This window comes from Lonchura striata, chromosome 2 (genome assembly GCF_050655825.1).
Source record: "Lonchura striata isolate lonStrDom1 chromosome 2, ASM5065582v1, whole genome shotgun sequence".
NCBI classification, from domain to species: domain Eukaryota; kingdom Metazoa; phylum Chordata; class Aves; order Passeriformes; family Estrildidae; genus Lonchura; species Lonchura striata.
In genome coordinates this window covers 75,047,935-75,072,848 of record NC_140704.1, presented here as the reverse complement: position 1 = coordinate 75,072,848, position 24,914 = coordinate 75,047,935, and the positions used below count along the sequence as shown (strand labels likewise).

The window sequence follows — 24,914 nt, the reverse complement described above, 5'->3', positions numbered from 1 at the left end:
GGCACTTGATGTTTTAGGGGAGGGTTACAGATGCGGGTGAACCATACATTTTAGGGGGTGAGATGGGACAGTCCACTTGACCCCTGGACCCATCCATAGGCAGGGGCATTGTCCAGCTAGCAGAGAGGACTGTTCTCATCCTGGCTGTATTATTTATGAATAATTATATTTATCCATCCTTCCCAACAACTATACCTCATGCAAATTTTGGTAAAGGTGCCAAAGAGCTATAACCTTTTAGTGAAAGATAACAATGTGCTCAGTTCTTTGCGCAGTAAGCCAGTTTTGACTGAACTGAAATCAGCTTCATTGATCTGTAAGTTTTCCATGACAAGACTCAAACTATAACAACATTCAGAAAATGAAAATCATGTACATACTTTATTGTGGCTCCAATCTATACAAAAACTACCCATAAAAAAATACAGTGGCAAGAGATGGTGATTAAGTCAATAGAGTTCATTAGGCCTTCATCTCCCAGAATTTAATAAATAATGACATCATTTCGCTGTAATTTTTTAAGCCATATGTACTTTCTCTAGTAGGAGTCAAAATGGTAGATTTCAGTTTATATAGTCCTCTTCAGAATATAGATTTTACAAATGTCACCACAGGATTTGCTTTGCAAGACGTCTAGATTTATGATTCCAGTGCCCTTCTGCTTCCTAGGCATTCTTGGCAAGATGCTGAAGCTCCCAGCAGGATGTCAGTACTTGGGCTAGATGATCCAGAGAGGGTGTGAGACAAATAGAGAGGAGGAGTGGTTCCTTCATTTCTCATCTATTTGCATAGCTCATTCTGTCTGGACTGCAGGACTCAAACCAGCTGCTATACAAAAGACAGCAATTGCCACATAGAAAGACACACTCCAAATCATTCCATAACCCACATTCCAGATAGCCCTGCTCTTAAAGCCAGAGTCAAATAGAGGATTATATTAAACATAGGTGTCAGTTTCAACCTCTTTGCAGCTGAGCCCAAGAGGTGCTGCTGTCTTCTGTCTCTCATTTGCATTCTCCCATCTGTTCTGTCTTCATTTCCTGACACCCCTCACAAATTATTACACACCTTTCTCAGTCCTCCTCCATCTCCTTCCTTCTTTCTCCCAGTACAGCCTCTGTCACTGCCTTCTTCCTTGCCCTTACCTTTCCAGACTGTCACAATTCTTCCTCCTTCCCCAGCTTCTACCACCACAAGTCCTTTCCTCCTTTGCTCTGCTTTGCCTCTCCCCATCAGCAGCTGTTCCAGGGCCCAAAGCTTCCTGAACCTGCTGACTTTATGACAAATCTGTACAAACACAGGAAAAACATGGTAGTCTATAAGCCTTTTGTGAAAGTGCATTGCAGTTGCATCTTTCACCAAGCATACGTATAACCTTGGTAACAGTGGTATAGATAAAAGATGTCATTTAAATGAGATGGTTTTTTTCTTTATATTTCAGTTAATTATTTTTTCCTGCACTGCAAAACGAAAGAAATATTTGGGTATTCTCTGAGCCCCAGAAATTTTGCAGAAAATTCTGGTGAATTTCTGCCTAGGATATTTGAGGAACATGGGAAATTTCCAATTGTCTTTCAATATTTTCAGTTTTTTACATCTGAGAACAGTCTACTACACACAGAAAAACTAATGGAACATGGCTGCTCCATAAAGTAAATACCATAATAAAATAAATACATTGTCCTTCCTATATGAAATCCATCAAAAGGCAAACAGAAAATGCCTAGGCATTTTAGATGATCCAACAGAGAATATCATGACCACTGAGGTGACAGAGTAGGTCCAATTGTACTACAAAGACTGCTTTACATTGAAACCATTGACTACATTTACAAGGGGCTACATTAGAAGATTGCCCAGGTTATTGAGTATTTACACTGCTATACTACTAAACACAAGTTTTAACCACAGAGAAAACTCAGCTGAGAACTACAATGCAGCAATTCTTATATCCTACATACTTTCATCCAACTGCAGCAATCCACAGAGAAATCCACTTTTCAGGACCTGCTTCTGCTTCTCTCCTGTTACATCCACAATCTTAAGGGTTCTAAAGAAATGGCATGACACAAACACACTGTGAAGCCAATTGGCAATTTTGTCTGTAAAATAATATGGCAGAATAAAATTTCATGAGGATGTACGAGATCTACTTGACTTACACACCTCTCTGTCATTCTCTAGCAAAGAAAAGTCAATTCTGTGAGGAAAATTAAAATTTAAAAAGGATTGCTGGCATTCAAATTGCCCCTGCCTTATTTGAGAGGGCTTGTTTTTATCTTGTGAGTGATCACATGAGAAGGGCCAGCGGATTGATGCTCTGTGGAACAGGTTGCAAAAATACAGGAAAAAAAAGTCTAAATGTCCCGCTTGAGAAATTTCTTCTCTCTGTGATCTGAAGCATTATCCCTGGTCTGCAGGGGCCTAAAGATTATTAGGAAAAGATAATCAGCTTATAATATAGGGGTCCACTCCATACCAGGATTTTTACTGCTCACTGAAGAAGGTTGAAAATCACTGCTCTAGATCCCTTACAAGCAGGTTTTGTCTGCATGGTTGCATTCTGCCTGAACATAAGAGGAATTAACTACATTTCATAGCTTGTTTCTCTATACTGCCCTATATCTATGTGCCACTATTCTTACCTAATTTTACTGCTAGCAAACCCTGGCTTCAGAGAGGGCCCAATGAGAGTGTGCAGAACTCACCCACACAGAACTCCAGCAAGTTTGCTGGGACTTCCCACACTGAATCAGGAGCAGAAAATGTATGTGATGTGCACAGCTGGTTGTATTTTTACTCCTCTGACTAATCACACATTTAGGGATTTTGGTGTTACAGAAGTTATCTAAATCTCTTTGCTTTATATTAGGCGTCAAGGAAGAAAGTTGCACTGGGTTGTAAATAAGATGGCATAAGTATCTACACTGAAAGCACAAAAACAGATCCATTGTCATAGGGCGTCCTTGAATCAGGCCTTCAAGAAATAATTCTACTTTTGACATCTTGAATTTTTGCTTTAATTCCAAGTGAGGAAAAGGGAACTAACATGCATGACATAATTCAACTATGAATGCCTAAAAAAGAATTTATTCTGGCTATTTACTTTGCATGCAGCCTTGCATAGGTTTATTTTTATATCTGTGACACCTTTATTTGCTGCTGCCTCTTCCTAAAAACAATGAGCTCTTCCTGTGCTTTTGGAGACCATTGTAAGTAAACTATTTTCCTTTTGGTTTTAAAATTATCTTTTGCACAAGAAACATTTGTCCTGCATAAGAACCACTAAATGAAAGAGGACATTGAGTAGGAGATACATCTGTGTATAATATATTGCAGAAAGGTTTATGACTTCCTACACAGTGATTCGTCTGCTATTTTTCTGTTGTGGGCCACAAGCCATTCTAGAGTGACTGAGAAGTCAGAAACTTGTAACGTGCCGTATTATCAAGGAAAATTATAACATGCATCTGATGTTTTATGTAGATCTGGACCTTCCTCACTTCCCAATCTCTTCCACATTGGTTTATGGACAGATTTTCAAATCAGCTCGAACATGGTAGTAGACTGTCTTACAGACCTGACCCAAAACCTGTAAAAATCTTGGAAGCTGACAAAATCAAATATCAGAAATCTGGAAATCTTGTTTGTATCTAGTACCTTACTTAATATTCCACGCTATCTCTCTTTTGGAAGTTTTCAAAATCACTTACAAAACCTCAGGGAAAATGCTGTAACTGTTTCTGCACAAGTCTTACTCCAACTATATGGGATCCTTATAATTGCTGGAGAAAATCAAAGTTTTAGCCAAATAGCTCTTTGTGAATTATTGCTCTTTAGAGTATTTCTCTTTCCTGCATCCCCACCACCACCCACACAGTTTCATCCTTCTATTCTTGTACTTGAATCATTCCTCAGCTAAACTATGTACTGATCCTTCTCATTTTCAGCCCACATTTCAGTAAGTATAAGTCCTGTACTCATGTGTTCTCTCAGATTTTAACTATTATTACAGTCTTTAATTTCCATCTATCAGGCATGAAAGGGAATATTCACTTGGTTGAATATAGTGAGAAAGAGCTATTTGCTCTTCATTTTCCATTCTCCTTTCTGCCCATGTGGAAGTGGATAGACATCTCTGATCCATGCTTTGTGCTTGTTACAAATCCTGTCCCAGTTTTTCCAGTCTGAATACCTGCACATTTTCTGTGCAGGAAGAGACATGAAGACAGCCTTGTGTTTAGAAGAGAGACAGAGGGTTATGAGACCACTGGAGAACAGTTTGTTTAAGACCACCAGGCAGCAACTGGCAGAAAAAGAGGACACAGTCTCAAGCTACGTCAGGGAAGGTTTAGGTTGGATATTAGGAAAAAAATTTTCACTGAAAGAATAATAAAATACTGGCATTGTCTTCCTAGGGAGGTGGTGGAATCACCATCTCTGGATATGTTTAAAAAAAGACTGAATTTGGCACTTGGTGCTATAGTCTAATTGTGGTGTTAGGGCACAGGTTGGACTTGATCGTAGAGGTCTCTTCCAACCCCATTATTCTGTGATTCTGTAATTCTGTGAATTTAAAAAAGCCTGATAGACAGTCTGTGAGCAGAGATAGAGCAAATACAAGCTGAGACAGTCAAGCAGGTTGTTGATCTACATAAGCAATTATCAGAATGGCTTTGTGAAGCACAACAGAACATGCAGGACTGGGAACAGAGAAATCAGGCAGTGAGCCTGGATGAGAAGACAAGATACTCTCTGGCGAATTCCACAGGTTTGTGCTCAGGGTTTGTCAGCACAGACCCAGACTAGAAGTGACAACACAGACAACAGCCATGGAATCCTGACCCTATAGTGCTGCTATCAAAATCACAGTGAGTTTTTCTGACTACTGGAAAGTAGATTCTGAAAGAGCCATGCCCTCTCATGCCAGACAGCCTGAGCAGGGGGGGGATTCCTGGCAACATATCAAGAATTCAAACTTACTGCTTTATAACTATCTGTGACATTTCAGCACAAAAATTCAGCTTAACATATCTGTCATGGCTTATCACAACATACTCTGTGATAACATACCAACATAACAATAGTCAGCCAGCACTGGTATTTTATCAAGAACCTCTTTCAAACATTATTTAGGTGGGAAAAGGGAGAGGAGACCTGCAATAAAATGATAAATTTGAAATATTTGTTTTATTTTTGCTGTCTTTAAATATATTCATCAGCTTTTTATTTTTTCCAGTTTTGTCCTTAAGTGCAACTTGCCTGGTACAAATTATCACATATTGTGGTATGGAGTCTGAAAGCTTTTGCAGAATTAATAGTCACAAACACATGCAAGCCCAGAGCACACAAGTTAAAACTAAAGGGTCATATAGGGAAAAAAAAAGAAATATGAAGAGATATGTAAGAAAGACACACACTGTTTGAACAGCTCTTGGCCCTTTTCTGTTCATAGTTTCTGAAGGTCCACCAAACTGCATGTGGTTTACTAAAAGTAGAATGTTCACATCCATGTCACAGCTTAAAGAAAATAATAGTCCAGCTTCAATTATATTGAAGCCAATTTCATTTCTTCATGGAAGCCAACAGACTGACAAGAGGAACAGACCCATACCCAGGTCAATTATCTGATCCATTTAGACTTTTGCTATATAAGAAACTCAGACTAGAGCTTAGCTGTAGGGTGCACTGCCTGCTCCAGGACGGTTTAGGTGAATGCAGACGAGAGATCTCTGAAGTTTGCTCTTGGGGTATAAGGTTTATTAGGGATGCAGAAAGGTCCTGCCTCGAGCTGCCAGACGCAGCACATGGCGAGGCTTGAGGGGATGGGGGAAGGGAGAGACAAAAGGAGAGGGGAAGTTCCAAGAGGAGGGGAAGTTCCAAGAGGCCATGTGGCCCCTCAGAGACCCCTTATCAGGGGGCTTCAAGGTGGGCTGGAACAAGGCTTGGGCCAATGGGCTTACAGGCACTTGATGTTTTAGGGGAGGGTTACAGATGCGGGTGAACCATACATTTTAGGGGGTGAGATGGAACAGTCCACCTGACCCCTGGACCCATCCGTAGGTAAGGGCATTGTCCGGCTAGCAGAGGGGACTGTTCTCATCCTGGCTGTATTATTTATGAATAATTATATTTATCTATCCTCTCCAACACTTAGCCTCTGGAGCTGAGATGGCAAGTGGCACAGTGTGACTCACCTTCATATGGCTAGCCTTTCCCTTCCTAATACACAGCTGAATACTCTCATCCATACTACTGATCTGGAAAAAACCTCAGCATATGGTCCTCCCCAAACCATGCCATGGGTCAAACAGGGCCATGGGCACAGTTATACATTACCAAAGGCCAATACCCAGCCTCAGCATGTTTAGGGGATGAGCATGTAGGTGGTAGTCCTCTTACAGATGATCAACAGGAGCCCAGCTGATATGTGACGCAAGGGAGGCTGTTGGGGTGCATTTTGGGTTCCCCCATGTTGTGGTTGCTCCCTCTCCCCCTCTTTATGTTAAATGGTCCATCCCTTCTTCTCCTCCTCCCCCTCCGCCTGTCAGTATTCCCTTTCCCCACCCATTTTATGTAACCTTTTGTTAAGTCCTTCCCTGGACCCCACCCCGGGGTTTGTCTGTCACTTTGAGGCCTCGCCCTTCTATCCAGAAATTTCCAGCTAAGGCCTCGGGTTATAGGCTGATTCCCAGGAATCTCTCCCTCCCTCTCACCTCACTAGACATCTCCCCTGCTTGTCATTCCCTTTACTCCCAGGCTGTTTCCTATTGGTTTACTGTTGTTCTCGCCCCATGTTGCCACCCCCTGTTATATACCCTTGCACACTGTGTTCAAGTGCCTTTTGGGGTTTTGGGGCATATTCTATTTGAGTTAAGGTTGCTCCTTGTTGGTGGACTTGCCAATAAACTCTGAGCTGTGATACCCCCAGAAGGACGACTCCCGCGTTTCTGTTAACGTCGCTTTGAGTCCTTGCCTGGTCTGGTGGATCAGAGTCCACTGATCACATCCCTCACCTGCAGTGGCCATAGGGAGTGACCTTTTTTAGCCACTGTGCCTAACACTTGAGCTAGCCACTGACCTGAGAGGCACCATGACAGGAGGCAATAAAAAAATGGTAGAAACTGAACTGGCTCAATTTTAAAAAATCCAGCTGTGAGACCAGGGATGATATTTCCATTATTTGTTCCTGTGATAGGCTGCTGTCATCATCCTACCACATGTACTGAGTTTACAAAATAGAAAAAACCAAACCAGTCACAAATGAGAAAAGTGTCACATACCTTGCAGTGAGTGCCTTTTTCCTATAAAAAAAATTGCCCAATGCAACAAACTTCTTTCCTCAAAAAGCTTCTTCTGACTTTCCCCTTTCAAATACATTCAGTGAAAGTAAAATGGAGCCAAAGGGAAGAAATGAGCAAAAAAAAAAAAATCTATTCAGGTCATTTATCCTTCAGACTTCTACAAAGTCCAAATTAAAGTTATTTGTCATTAAAAATCTGCAGTAGGCCACTTACTTTCACATAGCATGGAACTCTTGAATGTTGAAAGCAACTGTTCCCAAACCATTCCTCATTAATTTCATCTGAGTTTGAAGTTCCGGACGTCCAAACTCTGGAAGAATTCAGTACCACATTGAATGGGACTCTGAGCAACCTGGTCTATTGGAAGGCGTCCCTGTCCACAACAGGAAAGTGGAAACTAGACAATCTTAAAGGTCCTTTCCAATCCAAACTATTCTATAATTTTATTCCTTGACTGTGTCAAATGAGCCCTACATCAAGGAGAGCAAATCACCCTGGGATAAGTCTGTAATGAACTTGTAAAGCCTGCACACTAGTGTAAAACCAAGGTAATGTATGTAATGGTGTTATCTAAGAGGCAAACTGCTTTAAGCAGCTGAAGATTTCAAGGGGAACAGAACAGAGGGAATAGTGCAGGGGACAAAGTTTCAAGATTTTTCCTAGTTTAGGCAGCACCTTTTTATCTGTGACTTCTCAGTCAGAATCAGTGCTCAGAAAATGTTCTCATGCACTCACTCCATTTCATACACAGTTAACCTGGCTTCAATTTGTATCATCTCTTAGGTGTAGGCAGTAGTGTTACTAAACAAAATGGTATTTTTTTTTTCTTTAAAAGTTTGATTTAGGAGGAGAAACAACAAAAGGAAAAGGAAACAAACTTTGTATCAGGAAAATGTGCTTTTCAAATTTATATTTAAAATGGATTGTGCTACAAGTCTTCTGGTGGTGGGGGAATCATTCCATTTTCCAGATGTATAGTAGAGGTTACCTAGGTTCAACAGGTAAAACTGCTGTTCCACTTGTTCTAGGGGAAAAGCAACACCTTCTTTGTCACACTAATTTCATCACATGTGCCAGGTCCTAAGGAAGGAATAGGAATCTGAGTCCTACACTAAAGAACAAAATATAAGTAGATGTGGCAAGAAGAGGTCTCAGGAGGAGGAGCAAAAAGGTGGCTAAAAGCAGCAAACCTGCAAACCAGCAGAAAGATGTTCTAAGGGACAGGTGAGATGTATTTGATAAGCAAATCCATCATGGAGGCATGGAGCTGATGGGGCAAAGCTACCACAATGCAAAATGGTGAGAGATTCAGAACAGAGCCAGGGGGATAAGGAACAAGTGACTAGAGGCCAGACACAGAGTGAAGAGCTGGAGAGGACAGAAAAGTGAGAGTAACATTGTCAGAACAATGTAGGGTTCTTTCTCAGGATAAAATGCTCACCTTTGTGAGAGTCTTGAAGACCTTACATGTGAAGGAAGGAAAAAAAACCATGAATGTGGACCTGTTTTGACCGTCTTTGCTTGTGCTTATGGACAATTACAGGAAATTCAAAGTGATCTTATAGACAACAAAAATAATAAGCTGAGGGACAATATAGTCCAATGTCTCAGCACATAGACATTTAAGACAGAATGCATAGAACTTCTCAAAGAAAGAAGAGAAACAACAGATTTTGTCATTACTCTAGAAAGCAGGGAAAAGGGAAAAACCATATGAGAAGCAGATTGGTTGTTATAGGTGAAGGGTGTCTGATACTTTGGTGACATCCCACTACATCAGCAGCAGGCAGGGATAAATCTTAATACTCCTGAGCATTTAATTAATTAAAAAATCCTGTTACATGAAAGACTCCTTTTTGTATAAATCAAGAAACATCAATACAGAACAATGGGTCAGAGCTTTGGCAAACTTCACAAAAATGACTGATTCATGCAATTACCAAACTGTACAGGCTGAACTAATAGGTGATAGAACAATGACAGGACAAAAATCTAGGCGCTCCAATGTGAATGCTTAGAGATCCCATTAACTCTACAGAGAACCAGAGACATGCACAGCTAGTGAATAAACTCACCCACAAAGAAAGAACACAAACAAAGCAGTCACAAAGGTGTTTAAGAAGGCAGAGAAAGGAAAGCATGAAGATTTACTGGAAATTCAGCAAAGAAAGACATAAAAGTACAAAGCAGCAGATATGCAGAAAATCCAAAAACCTAGGGTTATTGAAGGGCAAAAAAGATAATAATGAAATTCTCTTTACATGGGACCACATTCAAAAATTCTGACAAGTCATTATGCAAAGAATGGCAGACAAGAAAAAAATGCCCCCATACTTAGAAATAAATCAGTGACTCGGAGATCTTTGCATGTATGTGACATCAGTGAAGTGCAAAAGAGCAAAAAAATGAATGGACTGTGAAGTTCAGACTAATACCAGATGCAAAGAGAGGGCAGCAGAACAGAGTAAGAGAGAATGAGAATGAACAGTGGGCATCAATGTGTGTGAAAGGCATAAAGATGTCTTTAGAAGTGTATTTAAAGAGACAAAAAAAAATTAGCAGAACCAAATTTTTGACTCTCTGATAACATAATCACAATACCATGAGCCAAGTAATTTAAGACAGAATATCATGTTAGAAGTAGATAAAGTGAAAGTTCATGTAGTTCAGATGGTAGGAAGCAAAAATAAGAGAGTTATTAGCCTTGCACATTAAACCTAAATTACAGATGATTCCTGTGAGACACACACCAATGAAAATCACATTCTATGTAGCCAACACTCTACTGTATCCATTCAATGAAGGAGTGGACTTTTGTGGCAAGACATTAAATTAGATGCTTAGAGACAATAAATTATCAAGTATGCACTCTTAAGTCAATAAAAAAGTTAATATCTCTTTTTATTTGTTTCAAAATCACACATTAAGTAGCAACATTTCAGAAAGCAGCATATTAGATATCAGAAAGCCAAATACATACATTAAAAATTAAAAGAATGAGATTAAAAGAATAATTGCTCACAATTAAACTTATGATATACTAAAGCAACACTTTTCATAATAAAATCAGTAGAGGTTACCAAGTGAGAACAGCCATCTATTTTGCTGTTGCCACCATAGAAAATGATCTAGTACATGCTACACAATGTATAAATTCTGCTTTTTCACTTGGAAGCTCAGACAGCATGCAGGAATGATCAAGAGTTGGTGATGTCGCCCAACTGTTGAGCTGCCATCCTTGACAACCCCATTTATGAGGGGTGGGAATGGAGTAGGAGCACAGTTTTAACTATATGGAGATGCGCTATAAGGCCTGTTTTATTTACCATTACCAGTGAAAGTCTATTGTGTGCCACTCAGGTGGGAAAAGTTCAAGCTGTGTGTTCAAGGAGACAGAACTATTCAGGCAAAGTTTAAATACTCATGACTACAGATCATTATTAAAGACTGGTGCCTGTTACTCAGTCTGCAATGTTAGGTATTTGATGCATGGTACACAACAGAGGTATGTGCTTACCAAGTTCTGCAAAGCAGCTTTACACCACAAATAAATAGCAACTAAGTCAGAGCATGAGATCTTCTGCCAGCTAGTACTCCTACTGTTCTTCTATAACACAGAAATATAAAATGCAAGGCTAAGGGACTGTTCTACCATGCTGCCAGGGCAAGGAGATCAAAAGAGTGTAGTAACAAATCCTCCAGAGCCAACATGAATATGCATTCACATTTGTTGTGTTGGATACTTTGTAGGGTGACTTCACCTGTCCCTCTGAACAGCATGATTTCACACAAGCCAAATGAATAGTATTTTCCCCCTATATTCTCATATCATAATATCCACACTAATGAAAGCAGAAAATCTTCTAAGAGATCAGAGCCACTCTGAAAACAGGCAAGAGAGAAGGACCATACAGAAGCCAACACTGGAATTAATCTTCCGTAATTGTAGGCATACAGAAATTACACATGTTCTCTAAACTACTTGCTTACTCTGGTCTTAGAGTTCTAGATAGTTATCTCTGGATGAGGTAACTGTCCTGGAGGCCCCCATTTCTTCCAAGTTTTCTCAGGGGAAACCTTAGGGCTAGTTTAGAGTACAGACTAGCCTTTTTTCAAAATAAAGAATCAGAAAAATCCAATTTTCCCAATGCTAGTCAGAAGAATAAGAGAGTTAAAATTTATTATTTACTTCCAAATGAAAGGTGGGAAAGAGAATACTTCCAAGACCACAGAATGGACAAGGTTGGAAGGGACCTCTGGAGGAAGCGTGGTCCAGCTCCTTGATCAGGCAAGTTGCCCAGGATCATGTGGCATTGTAATATCTCAAGGATGGAGACTCTATCTCCTCTCTGAGAAAACAGTGCCACTGCTCAGTCACCCTCACAGTAAAGAGGTGTTTCCCGACTTTCAAGTGAAAACATCATACGGCATCTTTCTTGTATTCCAAGAGATAATCATAAAAAACATGGGACAACCCCTTTGTGACAAACTTCCTGTAACAAGTAATGGCTTTGATGAAAACAGGGTAGTATTTGAACAAGTCTCAGTTTTTTTTTCTTCACTGCCTACTGCACCAATGTATCACAGCTGATTGTTCAAAATGCTTGAGACAACTTGCGGGGTTCATGAGGAGTTCATGCCATAGGAATTTATAAAAATGATTATGAAAGGAATTTTGCACTGAGCAAGAAGAGCTTGAGTAAAACAGGACAAATGGCCTGATTAAGGACAACAAGTAAAACCAGAGCAAACTCTCAGGGAAAGGAAAGAGACCACATTTGATGTACCTGCTCTGTAAGAAAACAAATTTGATAGTAAGCAAAGGTAGATCACTTTAAAAGGAAAAGCAGTACATTTATATTCACAGTCTCCTATATGAGGCAACCCAGTATTAAATTTGTATTTTCACTGGCAAACAAGACTGCAACATGACTGAGAAGAATAGTAAAAAAAGTGAATAGTAGGATTTAAGGTGTTTTTCTGAAATTAATTTTCATTAGTCTTTTGCAATAAGAAGGAATATCTTCAGAAAGTCATGATTAAAAAAGGGATCCAGATCTGTGAACTAATAAAAACCCCCATAGTACCTTGTAAACTCCCATCACAATAGGTCTACTGGTAGACAATTTCTCAGAGAATATATTTGCAAGCAAGTCACCAAGTTTCAAAGGCTTGATGGAATACTTTCACTTAATCTTGTATAGAAATATTTCTTAAAGTGAGCTCACAAATTCCAGATATGACATTTTTCCCTTTAAGAAATAACTCTGCTTTGAGGAGTGCACAGATACACACCTGAAACACCTCTGCCTTACGGGTTCATCTTGACAACGTATAAAGCAGGAGCACATGGCTTAGCATGTGGTTGTAATGGTAAGCTTAAGTGATGCTCAAGTAGAGATCAGATCTGTACTGGGACAGCTCTTCTTTTGCTGTTTATGAAATAATTTGTCAAAAAGCAGCCGATAGCTGTTAGCTTATAACTTTGTAAAAAACCCCAAACATCTTAGCACAAGAACTGGATATCAAAGAATTCTAATGGAAAATGGGCCCCACAATTTAAGGAGGACAACAAAATTGATGAAAGGGATGGAAGGGATGTCTTCTGAGGAGCAGCCAAGGACTTTGGTTTGCAGAGTTTGAGTAGAAGGAGGTGAGTGGTGAACTCATTATGCTCTACAGCCTCTCGAGGAGGGGAAGGGGAGAGGAAGGGGCTGAGCTCTTCTCCCTGGTATCCAATGATAGGATATATAGGAAACATTCAAAGCTGTGCCAGAGGAGGTTTATACTGGACATAAGGAAGCATTTTATTTTTACAGAGAGGGCAGTCAACCACAGAAGCAGACTTACTAGAGAGGTGGCTTGTTGGGAAGGATGGACAAATATGATTATTCATAAATAATACAGCCAGGATGAGAACAGATTCTCCCAGCTAGCCGGATGACACCCCTGCCTTCAGATGGGTCCTGGGGTGAAATGGACTGTTCCATCCCACCCCCAAAAAGATGTATGGTTCACCCTGCACCTCTATCCCTCCCTTAAAACATCAAGTGCCTGTAACCCCATTGGCCATGGCTTGTTCCAACCCACCTTGAAGACCCTTTATAAGGAGGCTTCGAGGGGCCATGAGGTCTCTTGGAACTTCCTCCCCTCTTGGAACCTCCTCCATCCTTTTGGAGCTTCCCCTCTCCTAGAGCATCCTTTTGTCTCTCCCCTCCCCCACCCTCTCAGGCCCAGCCACATGCTGCGTCTGGGAGCACGAGGCAGGACCTTCCTGCACCCCCAATAAACCTCTTTCCCCAAGAGCAAACTTCAGAGATCTCTGCCTCCATTCATCTACACCGTGCAGGAGGCTGATATTTTTTACAGTGGTTAATGCCCCAAGCCTGTCAGTATTGAAGAGGCTTTTGGACAATGCTTTAACTTTTTATCAGCCCTGAAGTGGTCAAGATGAGATTATAGATCATTCACAACTTAAAATATTTTATTATGTTCTATTCTACTCTAAAAAAAGCATTCTTCAGACAGTCCACCGATCTGATGTGAATAGAACATGAGACAAAAAGCAATAGATGACAAAATAAATTTAACATACCCCAGCACAAGATGAAGCAAGTACGAAGCAGTTGCCAGTCCTCAAAATAAAGACTTGATATTTTTTTGTAGCACCTTGCTAAACAAAGACTTTGTACCAAGACACAGAAGATATTATTCCCCAAAAAACCCTATTAAATTGTCATGGTTTAGGAATGGTATTCCCCAGTCTAGTGTTCTTCCCCAGTCTAGTGTTCTTCCCCAGTCTAGTGTTCCACTGAGAACACGCCTAAGCATGCAGTGCTCATTAACTTCCTTCCTCTCCCTCTGTAAAGGGCTGGAGAGGAGAATTGCAGGTTTAAAAGCTAAATATCACTTGTGGAGATAGGAAAAATTTACTAGAAACAATGTGATAAGAAATGAACAGTAACAACAACAGTATTAATAACAGAGTGTACAAGAAAGGTGAACAATTCACACACACCAGCTCAACGTGCAGAATCTGGTACCACCCTGACCACTCACCCTTGTGAGCTGGGTTGATATGTTCTAGGGTCAAGAAGAACACCAGGTGTTCTGTGGAGTGGCACAAGGTAGATTTTAAATTTTAATCTAGTTGGACATCACAGTTCTGTAACAGAATTTTAATACAAAGAATCTGTACCTTTCAGCTCAACATTTCCTGGTATTTTCCCAAATGTGCAAGTAAAACCAAAATAAAATAAAATATTCATGCAGTTGGACAGAAATTATCTGCCAGAAAACCTCTTTCTCAATTCAGTGATAAAAGTGGAAGCAAAGCATGGAGATGCTGAAGATTTAGACTAGTGTAATAAGTTTTAATGGAGACAAAAATGTCAAATAAAATGCTTATAGTCATGGCATTTTGCTTTTCATTGCTGCATGACAACCCAGTATTTGTTCAAATAGCAGGGATAAGCCAATTCCATGGGTTCAAAGAAGCACAAGTGAGCAAATTCAAACAATACCATAGAAACAACCTTGTGATCACATCAGTTAAAGAAAATTCGATCCCTCTGGATCACTATGTGAACACTCAAGGTATTGACACAAAAATCCTAAAACTCATAGAACAGGGTTTAATGCATTGCTTTCATTTTTTTCCTGCAGTCATTATCTAATTAGAGATGGGATAAGTGAGTTTCCCCACCTTTCTATACTGCATTTTCCCTTAGTTCCAGATTTCGCAGTAATTGAGAAAAACCTACTTCAGCCCAGAATTGTTATCAGTTACAGCCTGGTGCAATTCTGGTTTAAGTTCATAACAATCTAATATGCTTTTGCAACAAAAATCAACATCACTATTCAATGTGAAGGGTAAAAGGGAAAATGCCAAGGTTATTGTTTCTGGCAAAAAAAGAACTTAAATATTTTCTCTCAAGATTAGATGAGCTCATATATGATGGCACAGAGGCATGCAACATCAGAAATCCAGGGGTTCAAAACTGGAGGCAATGTGCAGGAGTCAGCAAAGAACAAATGTCAGACAGTCACATTGAAGCACAAGTAAGACTACAGCCAACTTCTGTGTCATTTATGGAATGTGCCTTTCACCTGCATGCCTCAGTGATCACAGCACCTTCCCATTCCTCCTGTAGGAACAATGATAAGATGAGGTAGCTCACTCACTTCTGCCTAACTGAACAGTTTGCCCAAAAAAAAAAAAGACCTGACCAGGGCTGACACATGTAGCCAATGTGCCATCCCAGAGCAGATGACTCAGCTAAACACATGCTCATGATTGACTGGGTGCTTCACATACCAAAGTCAACAAAAGGCAAGATCAATGAGAAAATAAAACAAATCCTGAGATCAGCTAAAATTTTTACTTAATGACAAAAAACAGAGGTCTTAAGATGTACATACAGCCTGGAAATAAAGACTTTGGCTCATTCAGCATAACCACTTAAGTTTGAAATAGACTTAGTTTGATTGTACATGTCCGCATCATGGTCCATAAATTTTCTGGCTTTAAATGGGTCTCCCTATTCTATATAGGTATCTCTTTATTAGTAGAACTATAAAGAGTGTGAGTATTGTCTCTGCAAATCAAAGCCTCATGTTTGCAGTTAAACTACAAGTGTTAAAATCTTTGACTTCTAAAACCCATGTTTTTCACTCAAATTATTGATTCTCTTTACTCAATAGGTCAAAAAAGTCACACAAAGAAAATTCAGATACCCAAAGAAGGATACAAATGTTCTCTAAATTAAATTACACTGATTTTATTTCTTGTCATGACTACAGAAGTTTAAAAGTACTCTTAGAAGAAAACTGTTAAGATTACTCTCTTTTGCATAATTTTCTGCATTTATTGCATAGCTATGGCTGCTACTAAGAAATATTCTTTCACTAATAGATATTATAAGTGAGTCAAGAAGTAAAGATACAGGTATTTTGATAAAAGCCCAAGCATTACACACATTATAACCATTTTTCATTCTTAGATATTGAATATGCATTGGTTAGAAGTTTGGGGGGGTTCAGTTTTATTTTCCTTTATTGACATGTCTAAAACTGATTTAGGAACATCAAAAACCCTACCAAAATCTATCAAATATCTAATAGAAATGAGAAAAGGAAAATTACTAAATATGCTATTTGGACACTTAGTCAGCAGTTATTATAGTCCCTCCTCTAAAAAAAAAGTTTAACATTCTATTGATAATACAAAGATTTTTTTTCACTTTCAAAATTTAAATGATCCTATGACTGCTACACTATGTTAAACACATACATTTCCAGCTCAACGATAGGGATAAAATCTAGAAGAGCAGGATGTAAACATCCAAGGATCCAAGATTTTGTTCAAGCAGTTCCAAAGAACAATCATCTATTACACATTTTCCCTTTCTTTGAGCAAATTTTTAAAAGCCCAAAAAATGAAGATTACATTTACAGGGAACAGTAACAGCTATTTGCAAAACAAACAAAAACTGCTGCTGTTAAAATAAAAGAGATTTCACATTACAAATTAACATCTCTAAGATATCAGACTACATTGTGCAGGATTTGTTACTGTCTGGATCCAGCTTTTATATCATGTGGTCTGGGGTCCTCATGATAACTAATATTTATAGGATTCTCATAACATATGCCCAAGTGGAATTTATTGCTTCCTCCCATATTAAATTATTTTACCTTAGGTAGTTTTTGATGGTCTCATGGCCTTTTGAGAGAGGTTCCTGCAGAAAAAAATTCAAGAAAACCACACATTCTAATTTGAAGTACAGTAGTAATGTACAAAACATTTCTTACTTAGAAGGAGGAAGCACTAACAGAGTGTCAACATTTCACCTGAGATTCCAGCTGCTAGAAGAACTATTCAAGGTGAATGAGAGTTTAATTTCTTACAGAACTGTTCTCTCTTCTTTTTCCCCACTCTTCCCAAGGTACCACCACAAACTCATAAATTTTTCATATTTTTTCCAAGTGGGGACGTGATGAAAACCAGAACATGAGGTTTGGAGAATCTGGATTATTACCTGCCTATCAACAACCAGCTGCCGTTGGTGTATTGATTGTTCAAGCTCATGCTCTCAAAATGTAAAATTCAAACTCTTTTCTATATTCTCATTATTTCCTCCCATGAGTAGGTTAAAGAGTTTGTTTTCAACTCCTCTTTGTGTCCTGCAACAAATATGTGTGACTTAGAGTAATTATTCTTCTGCTCTGAGAAATTACTTCCATCTTTTTAGACCACCTGTGTCATCTGGAAACAAAGCCAGAGAACTATTGTATTAGTGGTGTTTTTTAAAGGAGGTGGTGTATCAAAACAGTTTCATAATGTTTGAGATTAAAAAGAGATAAAAAATGTAAGCACTTTGTCCCTCCAAATAATTTCTATTATGTAGTAAAAAATCAATACAAAACATTTTCCTTGTATCTATCTAGGAGCATTGTCTGAGAATTACTTCAGAACAAAGAATTTAGAAATTTCATTCATTTTTAGTATGGAAGTGAGGTTCTGTTCCTGCTGGCTCACATGGTACATCTGCAAAGGTATTGGGGGAGAGAATAAACCAAGCACAATCCACCTTGTTACTTATTCATTTTAAAATCAAATAAATAGTGACTACAGAAGGATGAAAAATTAAATCTCAGCTAACAAAACACAGAGAACTTTGGCAGTCTGCTTGAGCAACTGAAGAAAACTAGAAATACTTTTATTACTCTTTAAAAAAGTATTTTCACTGGGAAAAGATAAAAACAGTTAATTACCTCCAAGATACTTGGAAAACAAAATTTACACTGCAGTTCCGCATATTAAAACTTAACATAGGAAGTGTAATCCAATGGATGTAATTTTACAAGGAGGACAAGTACATCGGAAAACAAAACAAATTCTCATATAAATTTTGCTATTAAATAATGGTTTTACTTCATCCACTAGTTTCACGCCATTTACATTTCTATCAATCAATGTTTCCCAGGACTCATCAGAGAAGACAGAAATACCTTCTAAAAGTTCTAATGGTTACCAGCAGAAGTGGAAAGCTGTTGACCCATAAACACACTTGAAATAACCATAATTGGTCGGTATTAATATAAAGAAAGTTTTTTATTTAATTTAAATCAAATTTGGCAGAGAAGACTATAGTTTTCATCTTGGAACATAGTACTTTGCACCAGGTGAAATTTTCTGGCTCAAGCTGAGCAGGAGATAAAATAAGTTTTTAATCTGACCGTTTATTCAAAGAGAGTTCTTGCTAATCACAGACAACCATGAAATTGAGGCCTACTTTGAGTTCACAGGCAAATACTTCTTCATCACAGAAAAACTAGAAAACATGACTATGTAGAACTACACCAAATACCACAAACAAATTTCTTGTTCTGTTTATCAATGTCCTCTAAGGAAACAATACCAACAACAGAGCTATTGGAACTGTTGCAGAGAGATGGAAAAAAAAGTCCCAAGATAATTATTTGGACATTACCAGTGTTTCTCTTCTCTTTGTCAAAAGCAAGTACTTAGGCTCTTTTCAGGCTGATGCAGTATTCTAATTCTACTAGCATTATTTTCCTATCAGAGAATGAACATATTGATGAGAGTATTAAAAATACAAAATATTCTTCATGTTCTCATGTCCAGTTAGGAGTAAAACATCTAAGCTAACTTCAAAGAAGGACAACACTGCATATGATGGTGTTTTGGAAACTGCTTCACATTGGAATGTTTAACTGTTAGCAGAGATGGAGACTCTTGAGTATCATATTTGACTTTAATCCATTGCAAGAGATAAACTACCTTCATTAAAAAGACTGTTGCCTGTACACATGGCTAATAAAATGGGTTTACATCTGATAAGGCTGTTGAATGCAGAACCCTATCCCACCTATACCTTGCTTGCATTGAATTCATAGATACGTGCAGATATATATATACCTCAGCACAAATTTATTTGCTTTTATAAGAAATGCATATGTTCACATATGCATCTGTTCACACTTGAATTGGGTGGCAGAAATTCCTCCCATTCTGTTATCTTAATATGCAACAAGTACTAAAATAATACAGAGGAAAAAAAAAAAAAGAAATAAAAAGAAGAACTACAGAAATCTGAAAATATAAATATATAGTAGTCTGGATATTTTCCTCTCTGCAAAGCCAGGACTGAAGCTTTTTTATATCCTTTCTACAATCAATTACTTAAATGTATTCCAACTTTTACCTGTTTATATTGAAGAACTCCTCATGCTTGTTTTTCTGAAGTAAATAAGTGGCTCCCTCAGAAATTAAACAACATGGGAAAACCACCATGGTAGAGCTTTTTAAGGATATTTTTAGGGTAGGGGCTTCTCATGGATCACTTCCAGTAATGATTTCTTTTCTGTTCTGAATGTCCACTCAGACTAGTTGATAGGCCCTGAATGTTTCCATTGGTATCTGCTCAGTGGTTTAATAGCTAAACCTATAAAACTCTCTCCTCTCTGCTCAAAAGCCTGAGGGACAAACAGGACTTTCCCTGGAATTGCATCAGCCATGGCATAATACCTGCTGCAGTGGCAAAATGACTCAGTGGCTGCTCTAAAAAGACCCAGGAAACAGAGCAATGGAAAAAGAAGCAGACTATTTTAGAGCAAATAATAAAAGCAGAAACTGAGATGCAAAACCAGAGCAGATGCTGGAGGTGTGTGAGACAGTGTGATAAGAAAGTAAACAAGCAGCAAGGAGTTGCAGAGCTGAGAAATAAAAGCAAGATTATCCCTTGTCACCAAATATTTTCTGTGATATTCAATATACCACTGAAACAAATATTTTTTCTACTACAGATGATCAATGCACAGAGTTTTTTAAATGTCTGTTTGCCAACTGATTTTCTCCATGCCCAGGTTATGAAGAAGTGCAAAGTACTTTATAACTACTGAGGAGCATGAGAGCTGTGTTCTGAGCAGAGGAGCTACTTTCAGGAAAGCAGATGCCCAACTTCCACAACTTCATTTGTCTGGGAACTGAGAATCTAAACATCCTTGAGTTTTGTTTGGTTTTTAATTTGTTTTGTTGTTGTTATTTCAAAAAAATAAGATATCGCCCCCACTTCCATCTGTCAAATGGCCCTGACTTTATATCTAGGACTGGTCTTCAGGTGTGCTGTATATTTTTCCCACTCTTTTTCACAAATCTTGCTAGTAAGTAATTTGCTCTTAGAAACTGTTAAAATACAACCAGAAGGGAGAGATGAAGATCTTGATCACACAAGGTTTTTTGAATCAGCAATGAAATCCTTTGAATACATTATACACCCTGAAAGTCCTTACTGTTGGAATGTGTTGTTTTGCTATTTCACAGTATGGAAGGCACATTGTATGAAATTCACCAGCTGTTTTAATATGAGAAATGTATGCTATAATCATATTTTTGTAACAATTTTCTATTTCGCATGCTTTACAATCTGATGACTGGATATGTTAAAAGAAAATATTCCTCCTCTACTTGTCAGCTTTGTTGTATTACTTCTGTTACACTTACTTGTGTTAAAAAAAGAAAAGAGGGGAACCTTGGTCTGACCTAGCACATGACTGCTGACCTTTATACTATATATAATTTCTTAAAAACAAACAAACAAAAAACCAAACAAACAAAAAAAAAAAAACAACCCCACCTAAAGTGGAAACTTTCCCTGTGACTTCATCACATACATAAAAAGCGTACAGAAGAAGGGTGAATATGGAGAATTAATTATGTATATAAATATCACTTCATCAGCCAATACTGTAATCCTAGCAGGAGGGAAGAGGAAAATAATAAATCACCAGATATCAATGTTTCAGCTGGCAGCCTTTCCCTACATAAATGATACTCTATCTCTAGCTTCCACTGTAGGACCTTTGCCCAGAGCATAAGCCATACAAGTGAACTTCTGTGTCCTACACCATCCTCATTCTCTGGACCTCCACACCAGTTGTTTTGTAGTAAATAGCTGCTTGGAGAAGAACAGGTAGCCTAAAAAAAGAGCACCGACTTTAGCAAAATGCTTCAGCTAAAGCAAAAAGCTTTATTTAATTGATGTTGGGGTACGCTTTTATCTCTGTACAATAGAGACCTATCTAACTATAATAAAGAACTAATTATATCACTGCAGTCAGAAGAACACAATACATCTAATATCAGGAAGCACTATAGCAAAAGCTTCTCAAAGCTTTTTCAACCCCTTCCTGAAACAATATTCAATCAACTAAAGCATTATTGTGACTTACCCTTCAAAGTGAAAACACTTCCTCTTTTACTCTCAGTAAGAATATATGTGAGCTTCATTATGAAACAATTAGCAATAAAGATCAAAGCTGCTAGCTGAAAAAATGTATAAGGATTGCAATGGGCTTTACTGAATAAAATAACAGCTTTTGAGTGATGGTGTGAGATATTTGGAGGTTTTGATGCTGATATTGCATTTAATGACTATACACTTCCCTTCAGATTCTCCTAATTTAAATCTGAGCAGACTTATATATTCCCCAATTTCCCCTTATCCTGAGCCATTTGCCTCTGACAAGGTGTTTGACACCATCCCTATCACTTCTTCTCAGCCCTACATACTCCTATTGTTATACATCTAATTTGAGACATCTAAATATTCCTCTGTTGTATATTAATCATCCAGCAGAAATCACTCAAAGTGGTTTAATTAATCAAGAATATCAAAGCTATCACATCAGAGAGACAACATCATAATGTAGAAATTTTTCAAATTATAGGTCCTGGAGATAAAATAATTTGTTTAGAAGAATGTGAGTTTATGTGGATATTCCTCTCTATTTCCAAATAGTGTATGTGTAAAACTAATATATCTTCATACCCACTTTTATACCTTTCCATTATTATTATAATACTGTTGATACATGTTTCCATGTGCTTGCCAAGATAAGAGATTAGCTCTGATTATTTGAAGGTTTCACTTAATTGATTTTCTGATACATAGCTAAATTCTGTTATGGCTCAAACTAGAACAGCAGCACTACATTTGATACAGGCATTTAGAGGGTCAGCAGAGTTTATTTGTCAAATTCAGCTTTCAGTTGCCATAAATTGAGAGAGACAATTGATTTCTGCTAATGTATTGTAGAGTTGCACTTGTGCATTTGGGGGCCAAATTTAGGCCAAGGACAGTAGGGACTGCAGCCACAAAATTATTGTAACCGAGAAGCAGAATTTAAATTCGGCAGTTTAGGGGCAGGTGATAAGCAGAACGAGGCAACACCAGACTGGGTAACTGGCCTGCCAAAAAAGCAACCACAGTTACCCTCTAATTGGGTTACTGGTAGGTTGACCCCAGGTCTAAATTTCTAGCAGTACTTAGTGTATTAAGTTGTAGGAGAGAATTTTGTGTTGTACCTGCAACACAGGTATATCCCAGGTTATAAGATTATGAAAAAACCCCATTGGCTGACCAGTCACCTACTGCTGATAACATTTTTTCAAATTAACTCCAAACAGTTTGTTACCAGACTTCCAATTCTAAAAGAAGCTTACCACTTTCCCATGGTGTCATTTCCAAAACAGCATGAAAACAACAGCCTCCAGGTGCTGTGAATTTCAAGCTGTTTCTTGTAAGATAAGTGCCTTCAAGAGTCCTTCATTTAGTTTTGGCAATCCCATATTTAACCATGTTGTTGAGTCTACTGAAAGAAAAATCTTAAAAGGTTTTTCTCAGTGTTCATGTGAGTGTTGCTAGAGAGATTACAGAATGATTATTTTTCAAATTTCCTTTCAATTACACTTGTTACTTGGTCTCTTTTCTTACACAAGAGCTGTTTCTTGGTTGCATTTTTACCTTAGCTGAGAGCAGGGAAGGGCCTTCCAAAGTTGCAGAGTGCAAAATTTCTAAGACTGAAATACTTTGAAGCAGATTTAAGATTTTAAAGGTACTTCAGGGTACTGGGTCAAAACAAAGAAAGATAATTCTGTGCTTGAAAACATGCTCAAATATAGTTTTATGGATACAGACCCTGTGTTTAATAAGAAAGGACATGTTTTAAATTCACAATCAGCTTTTGGGATACCATTCTGCATTAATTTCTGTTTAGTTCTTGAACTAAAAAGATACAAGTATCAATGAGCCATGTAGAATCAAAATCTATGCTTTTCTATTCATAATCATAGCAATGATCTTACCAAAATCTCAAAACAATGCCCACTCATTTTATGGGAGACTGATTATTGTTGTTTGACTTTGGCTGAGTTTCAGGTACCCACCAAAGCCACTCCATCACCTGCCTCTGCAACTGGACAGGGGAGAGAAAATTTAGTGAAAGACTCATGAGCTGCAATAAGGGGAAGGAGAGATCGCTCACCAATTACTGTCATGGGCAAACCAGACTTCACTTGAGGAAATTAACTGAATTTATTTCCAATCAAAGTCAGTGCAGGACAACAAGAAGTATAACAAATCTTAAAAACACCTTACCCGCAGTCTCTCCCTTCATTCCATGCTCTGCCACCTCCACCCCAGCAGCACAAGGGAGACACAGAACAGGACTTAGGGTCAATTCAGCATAGGTTGTTTCTGCTGCTGCTCAGGGAGGAAAGTCCTTCCCCCATTCCAGTATGGGTACCTTTCATAACAGATAGTTATTCTTCTGGTTCAGGGTGGTCCCCTCTTCAGGATCTTCAGGTCTCTGCCAGGACCCTGCTCTCCACAGGATGTCCACAGGGTCACAGTCTCCTCTCATCCAACCACCTGCTCGAGCATGAATGGCCTTCATGAGCTGCAGGTGAATCTCTGCATCTCTGTTGACCTATAAGGGCTGCAGGAGCATGGCTGCCTCACCACAGCTTGCAGCATGGGCTGCAGGGGAATCTCAGCTGTAGTGCCCAGGCACCTCCTGCCACTCCTTCTGCACTGACCCTTGTGCCTGCAGAGCTGTCCCTCTACATATTCTCACTCCTCTCTGGATACAATTTCTTCACAACAACAACCACCTGTTTTTTTCTTTCTTAAATATGCTATCACCAAGGTTCTACTGCTGTGGCTGATTGACTCGGCCTTGGCTGGGACAGGTCTGTCCTGGAGCCAGCTGGCATTGACTCTGTCAAACATGGAGGAACTTTCTGGCAGCTTCTCACAGAAACCACCCCCATAGCCCCTACTGCCAAAACCCTGGCCATGCACATCCAATGCACTGATGAAGAGTATCAGTGAGCACAGAACACTCTGTGAAGCCATCTGGCTTTGGGTCAGTAAAAGGGGAAACCTTTTTGGAGCAGAAAGTGGGGGATGAGCCAAGACCTAAAGGCAATCCCATTACTGGCCATGCCCTTGATGAGAGGGAACCAACCTGTGGCACCTTAGAAGGACTGGGCTACAACAGAGCTTAGTGAATAAGTGCAGGTGGATGACTTGAGACAAGTAAGGGATCATCCCATGAAATCATACCAATTCAAAATATCCACCTGGAAAATAACTCAGAGGTTAAATGAGGTCCTGGCCTATCAGAATCATGGGAAAAAACCCAAGGCAAACTAGGGAGGGACAGTCAGGGCTAACAGTGCCCTCAAATGTCATACAGCAGACAAATTATTGAACATCTTGGACATTATGCTTATGCTATGAT

General features: G+C 38.8%; 1 long non-coding RNA gene across 1 annotated transcript; it reads right to left on the bottom strand.

Moving 5' to 3' along the window:
- Window positions 1-362: 362 nt before the first annotated feature.
- LOC146768307 (uncharacterized) lies at window positions 363-24,044 on the bottom strand. The gene is made up of 4 exons (XR_014952774.1): window positions 23,916-24,044; window positions 17,001-17,044; window positions 1,146-1,287; window positions 363-828 (listed from the first exon to the last, which is right to left on the bottom strand). It is a non-coding gene; the product is annotated as an uncharacterized LOC146768307 (long non-coding RNA).
- Between the last annotated feature and the right edge of the window lie 870 nt (window positions 24,045-24,914).